Genomic DNA, 10,522 nt, shown 5'->3' on the forward strand with positions numbered 1-10,522 from the left:
AGATGCCTCTGCTTACAATTTTAGTTGTTAACAATTAAGTGAAGCATGTGTATCTCCAACAACTGATAAAGCATGTGATAACCTCCCAACAACCCAACATATCCCGATAACAGATCGAGATAAACAACAGAGCCTAAACACGCCTACGACTCGCAAAGCTGGCAAACAACAAACAATAGGTAGGGCGAGGAGGTGTATCTCGGACATATAGGTAACGGGTGGATAGGACACGTGACACAACGAGAATCGCAACATAGGGATAGCAATAGATCAAAAGAGCATGTAAAAGTAAAATAGGTGAAGGGGTGGGCTCGCCTGTGAAAAGCTGCAGAAGAACTTGTCGGAGAACTCGTCGTATCTCACATCACCACTTCGTGATCCTATCCGGGAAGAAGCAAATGCTGGAACACACAACGTATGCAATCTTACTACTACGGAAGAAGAATCAGCATGATCATGATATGATATGCATAACATGGCAACATGATGTGGCGATGCAACTTATCCAATTTAAGCGGAGTCGGAACCCCGGACAAACAAATTAGGTTGGAGTTGCATTTTTACCGGCAAATTTAAGTGTTCGTTAGCATGGCATAGCATGGCAAGGATGAGCTACTTCAATATTAAACGGAGCGGAGAAACCTTAGGTGGATATCCAAAATACTCCGCGTATATGTAAGGTGAACATACACGACTATCCACAAGCGACATGATGCGAGATGCAAACAGGTATATGAATGACATATTCATGTTCCTTATGTTTTTCTGAGTAACTTTCATATAGAACACATTTTATTTCAAGTTATAGTTTGAAAGATATTAATTTTGCAACATATATGCATTTTCTGGAATTTTGAATAAAACAGAAAAGAGTTGGGGATTTTCTCACCTAAGGAAGAATGGGATTATAAAAAGGATTGTCTTGCATGGAATGGGATTTGACCCTTGGAGCTCACGGTTGTATTCGGAGGAAGTGTACCAGATGTGCTACTGCACGAATTTGATCAAGAGAAGCCGGGACAATTGTTGAACCGGACCAAGATGGAGACCTGGATCAGGTGGCCGGCCGCGAGCAACGATCTGACGGCGTGGATCCGGCTGCCAGGACACACAGAAACAAACAACGAAGGGTTGATCAGACTTCTGGCTTGGACGGAACTCGGACAAGAGCTACCATAAAAAGAAAACGATGGGGCGACGAACCAAAAGCGCGGTTGATGTGTGTGTGCTGATACACGCAGCCAACTCAAGATGCAGAAAGCCCGCGCCTTGGACCTGGGCGACGCGGAGGAAGACGTGGATCAGAGAGGCGCCTCGGACGGCGACCTGCGGGATTCAGCAAAGAATAAACAAAAGAAGTGGCCTTGCATGGATTGGAATCGCACAAGGTTTCTCGCAGGCTGAAAGGCAAGGAACGAACCAGCTACTCTGTATGCAGATTGCGGTTGATACGTGGATGACTTGACCCAGCCATGCATGCAAGGATTGATCCAGCACAGAACGAAGATAAACATCGCGAAACAGAGAATAGGCAGAGGACTTCCGACGAACGGGGATGGAGAGGCGCGGCCCAGCAACGTGCTGACGGGCGGAGACCGGCGGCGGACGATGACGAGACGTGCTTGAATACGCGCGCGGACGTACGGGCAGTCTTGGCGACGGCCGAACTTGGCGAGGCGGAGGGCCGCTGCGTGCGCTTGCGGACGATCGAGGACAGCGACGCGTCGACGTGGAAGACGGCGCGGTCGACGGCAACGGTGACCTTGGCGGAGGCGGCGGCGGATCTTCGGAGGACGACGAACCTGAGGTGGTGCATCGCCGGCGACGCTGAGCTTGGCCGAGGCGCGGACGCGCCCTGGTGAGGTCGATGAAGAGCGACCGGGGTGAGCCGGAACGAAACGGACGGAGGCGATGAAGAACATGGCGAGCATGCAGGCGGCGGGCGGAAGCAAAGCAGGTGCTGTTTTCTCTTGGAATCCAGGAGGAAGAGAGCCCAAGGCGAGGGGAGAAGAGGAGTGGCGGCGCTGCACAGGGGAAAGTGGAACTAGGGTTCCGCAGGTGGTGGCTGCAAGAGGATTTTATACGGGAGGAACGGACTCGCAGGAACCGTCCCATCGCTCGACAGCGACTTGCAGGTCTTCGGATGCTCGTCCGTACAGGAAGGAGAAGACACGAGAGAGAAGGTGGGCTGGACCAGGGATGGATGGGCAAAGAAAAGAATGGGCTGCCGGTTAAGGAAAAGGTTTGCTGGGCTCCTTCTCTTCAACAATTCTTTTCTTCCTCTTTTCTCACCGATTCTTCCAGGAAGCAAGAGAAAAGAGTAAAAGGAGGTTTTAAAACATTTAAAATTTGTTTTGAAACTTTGGTTTTGAATTTGAGACGGAGTTGGAAAACATACAAACATAAGAAGTTGATTGTTTTAAAATATGAATAAGGAAGGAAGGTTTTATATAGAACCATAGAATAAATTTTGAAAAGATAAAACAAGGTTTGGCAAAATTAGGTTTCACATTTTAGGAAAAATGCAAGGTGGAAAAATGTATGATGCATGCATGATTATGGAACGACGCGGAAAAACAAAGCAACAAGGAAAATCTAATATTAGGGTTTTTCCGGGTCGTTACAGTTTGCCATCCTACAGATGAGGTCGATTGTAAGGTCTCAGAACGATCTCTTGTTGCCATCCAGTCTTCAGCGGATGTCCGTGAACATGGCGGACACCACCGATGAAAACGTGAGAGCCGAGTTCCGTGCCATCCGGCGGACCATTTGCACAATACTGTGGAGGGATGTACGCGGTAATGGTGGCTTGTTCCACTATGGTCCCGAACTTTCTAAGGCCGAGATAGAAGGCCGATTAGAAGATGGATGTGACGACGGAACATTCAACACGCTCGAGGGCATCCGTCCCTTCCCGCCGAAGCCGAAGCCGAGCTTGACTCAAACACTTTTGTCCTTTGCAAATGTTAGTCATAAAATTACTTAAGTAATTTCCATGCTTTTTCTTTGCACTACTCTATGTTATATCTCTCTCTACTAATGTACTAACAACTTTCATTTCTTTTTTCGTGTTTGCATAGATGACGTACTATGTCGTCTACCACGGCGGAGGTTCACTGGAGTCTACGAGGACCGGGAAGACCGTAGGAGGCGGGTCCACCGTTTCGGCGGTAACGACTACAAGGGGTACACCACTTTGGAGGAGGCGGAAACTCGATACGCCAACTTTCGAGCGGGACGAGAGGAGGGAGATGTGGAGGACCCCTTTCATCGTGATGATGCTTGTCGCCACCGTCTCTCTAGTTTATTATGTCATTGTTCTTTAGCTAGGCCATCGACACTGGACTTATATGTATTTGTGTAACATGTGCTACTTCGAGTTTGAACCATATGGTCAACTATCTAGTATCTAAACTTGTGTTATTGATGCATGCATGTTATGAACATTTGGGACTTTCTATACCTATTCGTGTTACTTGATGTATATCTTATTACGGTATTTCTCTGTATATTTTGTGTATATACTGTGTATTATGGTGTATATACGGTGTAATTCGAGATTTTTTTGGTTCATGTTATTATTACCCACGGCGATTTTTTACTTCTACCCCTGGCAAGAACGTAAGCGCCGGCGATACACAAAGTTACCCCCGGCGAATAGGCTAGGTGCCGGCGGTAACAAATACCGCCGGCGGAGTGGAGAAGGTGCCGGCGATAAGTTGGAGTTACCGCCGGCGAACACGAAAGCGCCGGGGATAACCCCTTACCACCGGCGAGGTGATCGCTGGCGAATACGAAAACGCCGGCGGTAGGGGTTTTTGGTGCGCCGGCGGTAAGCGATTTTGTAGTAGTGGCGATTTCACGGCCCAATCCCCCCGCCGGTTTTACTGTGATGTTCTTATCTTACTTGTATCGAGGTCTTTCGCTCCCTGCCCACAAATTCCTTCATCACCTCCTTCGGGTTTACGAGATCCAATTGTGGCAATTGACTCCTAATTCAATCCTTCACCTTGCTATTTTCATCACCCTCTGTGAAGCGTTTTTGGGCATCTAGCCCCACTTTGGATTGTTGAAGAAAATTTTCTTCGTAAAAAGGTACAGCAATAGTGGTGGGTTCTTCGTCATTGGCGGAGTTGGATTTGTCGTTCGCAAAGAAGTTAATTACTTCAACTTTCCGATGAGAGAGTCTGTGCAAGTATGGAGGCTGAAGTGGTTCTATATTAGGGACACTTCAATAACTGAATCCCAACTCCCTCGTTTCTCCGATGTTCTCGAGGCCAAACCTAAGAAATCTTGGAAAATATCCTTTCTCCCGATGAAAAACCAGCAGTCGACAAGTTGTTTGACAGATTCCTTCGGATCAAGGAAGCCGATGGTCAGACCATGATAGGCACGGAGGTAGCCGCTGTGTTCTTAAAGCATCGAGTCCAGCCGATCATGGTTAGGGCTCATCCGATGTGGTTGTATTCGGGTCCCAAGGATGAGACTAGGATAAATATCGCCGAATCGTCCGAAAAGGAACTGCTTGATGAAGTTCGGCGCCTGCTGGCGTGCAGTTGACGTGGGAGTTAGAAATCTTTGTGGTGTAACTTTTCTTAAGGTCCCCGGCAACGGCGCCAGAAAATATCTTGCTGGCGTGTAATTGACACACGTTTGTTGGGAACCCCAAGAGGAAGGTGTGATGTGTACAGCTGCAAGTTTTCCCTCAGTAAGAAACCAAGGTTATCGAACCAGTAGGAGTCAAGGAACACGTGAAGGTTGTTGGTGACGGAGTGTAGTGCGGCGCAACACCAGGGATTCCCGCGCCAACGTGGAACCTGCACAACACAATCACAATACTTTGCCCCAACTTAACAGTGAGGTTCTCAATCTCACCGGCTTGCTATAAACAAAGGATTAAACGTATGGTGTGGAAAATGATGTTTGTTTGCGAAGAACAGTAAAGAACAGAGTTTGCAGTAGATTGTATTTCGAGATGTAAAAGAATGGACCGGGGTCCACAGTTCACTAGTGGTGTCTCTCCGATAAGAAATAGCATGTTGGGTGAACAAATTACAGTTGGGCAATTGATAAATAGAGAGGGCATAACAATGCACATACATATCACGATGACTACTATGAGATTTAATCAGGGCATTACGACAGAGTACATAGACCGCTATCCAGCATGCATCTATGCCTAAAAAGTACACCTTCAGGTTAGCATCCGCACCCCTTCTAGTATTAAGTTGCAAACAACAGACAATTGCATTAAGTATGGTGCGTAATGTATTCAACACAAATATCCTTAGACAAAGCATTGATGTTTTATCCCTAGTGGCAACATCACATCCACAACCTTAGAACTTTCTGTCACTGGTCCCGAGATTCAATGGAGGCATGAACCCACTATCGAGCATAAATACTCCCTCTTGGAGTTACAAGTATCAACTTGGCCAAAGCCTCTACTAGCAACGGAGAGCATGCAAGAACATAAACAACACATATATGATAGATTGATAATCAACTTGACATAGTATTCCATATTCATCGGATCCCAACAAACACAACATGTAGCATTACAAATAGATGATCTTGATCATGATAGGCAGCTCACAAGATCTAACATGATAGCACAATGAGGAGAAGACAACCATCTAGCTACTGCTATGGACCCATAGTCTCGGGGTGAACTACTCACACATCAATCCGGAGGCGATCATGGTGATGAAGAGTCCTCCGGGAGATGATTCCCCTCTCCGGCAGGGTGCCGGAGGCGATCTCCTGAATCCCCCGAGATGGGATTGGCGGCGGCGGCGTCTCTGGAAGGTCTTCCGTATCGTGGCTCTCGGTACAGGGGTTTTCGCGACGAAGGCTATAAGTAGGCGGAAGGGCAGCGTTGGAGGGCTGACGAGGGGCCCACACCATAAGGCGGCGCGGGCCCCCTCTGGCCGCGCGGCCCTATGGTGGCGGCGCCTCGTCGCCCCACTTCGTATCCCCTTCGGTCTTCTGGAAGCTCCGTGGAAAAATAAGACCCTGGTGTTGATTTCGTCCAATTCCGTGAATATTTCCTTTGTAGGATTTCTGAAACCAAAAACATCAGAAAACAGCAACTGGCTCTTCGGCATCTCGTCAATAGGTTAGTGTCGGAAAATGCATATAAATGATGTAAAGTGTGTATAAAACATGTGAGTATCATCATAAAAGTAGCATGAAACATAAGAAATTATAGATACGTTTGAGACGTATCAGCGCCTCACTCTCTTCAGCCAAGAAGATTTAATCCCACTGATATCTTCCCATCCGCCATTTGATGCCGATCATCAGCCAATTGAGGTAAAAAAATTCCTTCATGGTTTCATTGTACTATTTCCATTGATCAATATTTATGACTGCCATTGTCCTTACTCGTTTGCTTCGATAGATCCCCATAGCTCCTGAGCACTTGCAAGATCTGCCAAACTATTCTTCCGAGATAAGGGATTCCTCAATCCTCGAGGGATCCCATATCGAGGAAAATGCTGACCCAAAAGATGAGTGTGATGACCCAATGAATCCTGAAGCTGTCTATATCAATCCTCAATCTTAAGCCGATGACATTAGCGACACAGCGGGGTCCATGCATGACAACGACGCTGATCGCGCTGCCTTTGTTGATGCAGCTGTGGAGGAGCCCGAGGCGCTGCCTTTGAAGAGACCATCCAGCGGCTTTGCCGACGAAGATGATCTTTTCGATCTGTAAGTTCCTGCTTATTTTTCTTAAAATGGTGTCCTATCATTGCTATCCGCATCATCGTTTGATTTCGCCAATCTTTCGTACTGATGAAGGTTTCCTCGAGCCTCCGCCCAAGAAGGCCAAATCTTGCACTGTTCTGCCGAATCCCGCAGCTTCCGAAGCTTCAGCCCCTGTCACGGTCCCGACAACCCAGATGTCGACTGCTTCTTCCCTCTCTAGGGGGAAGGATATTCCTTCGACTGCCGCTGCCACAGCTCCTTCTCCAGGGAAACCTGTAAGTCCTTTTCCGTTTTAATGCAACATCTCCTGAATGGACCCTGGTTAAATTACTAGCTCTTCAGCTGATAACTATTTTTCCTTATTTCTTAAGGATTTGCGAGCTGTCATATCTTCCTTAGAATATTTCGCCTCCCAATACACTTCCCTGGAAGCTGATAAAGCCCAGCTGCAAAAGGAGGTCAAGTCTTCTTCCTCGAAGTTGGAGGGCGCAATAAAAATAGCTGCCGAAGCCCGTCAGGAAGTCGACTCCCTGAAGGAGGAGCTCGAGGGGTTGAAGAAGAGGCTGAGGGATGAAGAGGCGTCCAGGCTAGCCCCCGAAGCTCGGGCGATTAAGAAGGATTATCTTCTTCGCCAATCTTCCTTAGCCTTGCTCAGTAATTCCCTTTCTGCTTTCTTGTTGATTATTGCTTTGTGAATTCATTCCTTTACTAATGAACTCCTCTTATTTTGTTCTTCGCAGAGGCTGCTGATATCCCTGTGGAAGCTCTGGACAAGCTTCCGAACAATTCCCCAGCGAACACTCTGTCGATGACTCTTGCTTCTCACCAGCTCACGCAGGACCTCCTCCAGAAAGGCAAGGGAGCCATGGCGCGGATGCACTCGATGATCTTCCCCAAGATCAATCAGGACAAGACTTTTGGGCAGCTTATCGACGCTTTCGCCGTCAACACCAAGGAAGTCATCGAGGTATTCAAACGTACTTCGCGTACCTATGGCGCCCTCCTAGCCTTCCAACTTATGATGGGTCATGGCTTCAAAGCCGATATTGAAGAGATGTCCAAAGAGCTGCCGAAGGATCAAGATGGGCAATTTGTCGACTTGGGCGCCTTTAAAACCTCAGCTCTTAAGTGTGCTCGCCATCTCCTTGAGCTGGTTTCAGCAAAGAAATCATCAGTTGGTCCAAGTTTGTCAAACCAGACCCAGGCCCCCTGATTTCTGTAATTCATCTTGATTAAGACGATGTCGCGCCATAAGGCTTGTGTGGTTGTAATGAATTCCATGTTGGCAATGTTGCCAATATACTCTTGTTATGAAATTTTTACTCACACGCTCCCGATGGGAGTAACTTCCAGTGCTGAATCCATACGATCCATCATTCCCTTTAACAATGTTTTGCAGGTTTTCCCTGTGCCTGCATTTGTCGATGATTCTTCGGGTGCTTCCTCTGAGAGTGGTCGACTCAAGCGTATGAAGGATCGTATCACGCAGATGGAAAAGGACATGCGCAATACTTATGCCTTGGCTTCTATTATCAAAAGGAAGAACGAGCTTGACACGGAGCACTATGCTCTTACTGAGTTGCACAAAGCTACAGAAAGTTTGAACTGTAAGCCCCCTTGACCTCATGCTCCTTGTTTTCTCACGAAGTGCATCTTCTTATTTTTCCTTATTTTACCCTAGTCATAGCTCTGAACCCTGCTGAAGAGAACAAGCGGATCCACGAACGTGTAAACGCATTGACCCAGCTATCATCATCAGACGAGGTTTTCTGGAGGGAACACTCGAAGGCTTCGGCTGTCGCGAAGTTCCAAGATCGGGTTTAGCAAGTTCATCGTTTCTTCGACAAATGCTATAAGGGGCTGAGAGTAATATGGAAGACAATGTTCCCTTTGAACGCGGTACCTCCCACGCTATTGACTTTAATGCCAGAATTCAGCAATGCTAAGAAGATCCGAAGCTTGGTTCGAGCACAGCTTCTTGCAGGAGCTAGAGCTACACTTGCACTCGTTCTTGCACGTTATCCTTCAGCGAACCTACTGGCAATTGCCAATGCTGGAGGCCATTTGGAGCCGCTTTATCCGAAGGTGGGCCTTCCTGCCGCCATTATTGTCGACAGGTTTGAAGAAACCTCAAAGGCATCTGAAAAAGAGACTCCGCAAGAATAATTCAAAGTCGTGTCCCTATTGTAAATAGAAGACTTGATTGCTTACTACATCCGAGCGTTTGGATGATTAGGCTTAAACTGTTTATGTCGGTTAGTGCGTATATATACACTTTTACCGTGTTAATGCCATTGGCAGGTTTTGCAGGAGCAAATCTTAATTACTCGTTTCAGCGTATGCGTGTTTGTTGGTCAGCAAATGATTTGAGTGATCAGCTTGTGTTGCGGGTCTTGCTAAACCCGTTGTATGTGCAACTTTGCTTTCAACCGATGTATGTCTTGACAGCAGCTCCCGAATATATCGGTAGCACTAGCTCTGCCGATGACTCCGTCGCTCTTGGGTACTTCTATAAGTAAAGTACCGAACATGGGTCGTTAATATATGTGTTTCATTATCATTGGTATTTGCGTCGCTCGTAGAGGCATCTATAGCAAAGAAAAGAGTAGGGTCCCCGTTGATCTTGCACCGTAGCACTCGTAATTTCAGAGGCTTTTTTAGAGTGCAATCTCTTGGCGTGTTTTTCATCGCACCAATGCTCACCGAAATATGCAAACAAGGTTTATGTTGATGTGGTTCGGGTATCCCGAATTACTGCAATGCTTCACAGAAACAAAACTTAAGTTTCCATTAATGAAGTAAGCAAAAAACTAAGGGGTAAAAAGGAGCCCTGCCGAATAAAAGAGAAGAAAGAAAACTAGATGCTATCCGTCCTTTTAAACAAGAGGAGGTTTCTTCTTATCTTCGAGCTTGTCCATCGCGTCAGCGGTTTCGGAAGCTTCACCAGTTTCACCAGGAGTCCTGATGGTGATTGCCAGGGTTTTATTTTCTTCTATAACTTTCGTGCCATCTGCTGCCAAAGTTTTCACTGTTGAAGCTTCTAGAATAGGATCGGCTAGCTTCTTCTTCGTCTTCCTGACGCGTTCATCTTCCTTATTATCGTGTGCTGACGATTTTGAAGAGAGATCAACAACTTCCTGCTTTACCCCAAATTTTGCGGAGATCCTCTAAAACTCGCGATCACAATTATCCGAGCGTGAGAAACTTCCATAGACTGTGATGTTTGTCCCATTGTTCCCAGGCATTTTCAGCTTGAGGTATGCATAATGCGGCACAGCCATGAACTTGGCATAAGCTGGTCTTCCGAGTATAGCGTGGTACTGCGATTCCCAGTTTACGACTTCAAACTCGATCTTCTCCTTCCTGAAGTTGTCGGGTTTGCCAAAGACGACGTTTAGGTAGAATTTGCCAAGAGAGTACGCCGGTGAAGTAGGGAGAATCCCATGGAAGCAGGTGTCTGTCTTTTCTAGCATCCTCATAGTGATCCCCATACTTTTGATTGTGTCAACGAATATCAGGTTTAATCCGCTTCCGCCATCCATGAAAACTTTGCTCATCTTGAACCCTCCGATTTGCGCCTCAACTACTAAGGCAGCGTGCCCTGGTTTTGGGATTGTCATCGGCTGATCCGCTCTGCTGAACATAATGCTCTGAGATGACCACTCGATATATTGGGGAATGTTGGCCATAATGCTCTCTGCCAGATTGATCTCTTGGGTGAGCTTCTTTATTTCCCTTCTCGAGACACCTGTCCTATGGATCATGCTCATCCGCCCACGTGGTGGTGGAAACGACTCGTTGGGGTTAT

The 10,522-nt window shown here is 47.0% G+C and overlaps 1 long non-coding RNA gene across 1 annotated transcript; it reads right to left on the minus strand.

The window, feature by feature from the left end:
* Nucleotides 1-353: 353 nt before the first annotated feature.
* Nucleotides 354-1,590, minus strand: LOC124670228. The gene is made up of 4 exons (XR_006992444.1): nt 1,421-1,590; nt 1,204-1,326; nt 890-1,098; nt 354-401 (listed from the first exon to the last, which is right to left on the minus strand). It is a non-coding gene; the product is annotated as an uncharacterized LOC124670228 (long non-coding RNA).
* Between the last annotated feature and the right edge of the window lie 8,932 nt (nt 1,591-10,522).

The sequence above is a fragment of the Lolium rigidum genome, chromosome 7 (assembly GCF_022539505.1).
Source record: "Lolium rigidum isolate FL_2022 chromosome 7, APGP_CSIRO_Lrig_0.1, whole genome shotgun sequence".
NCBI lineage: Eukaryota > Viridiplantae > Streptophyta > Magnoliopsida > Poales > Poaceae > Lolium > Lolium rigidum.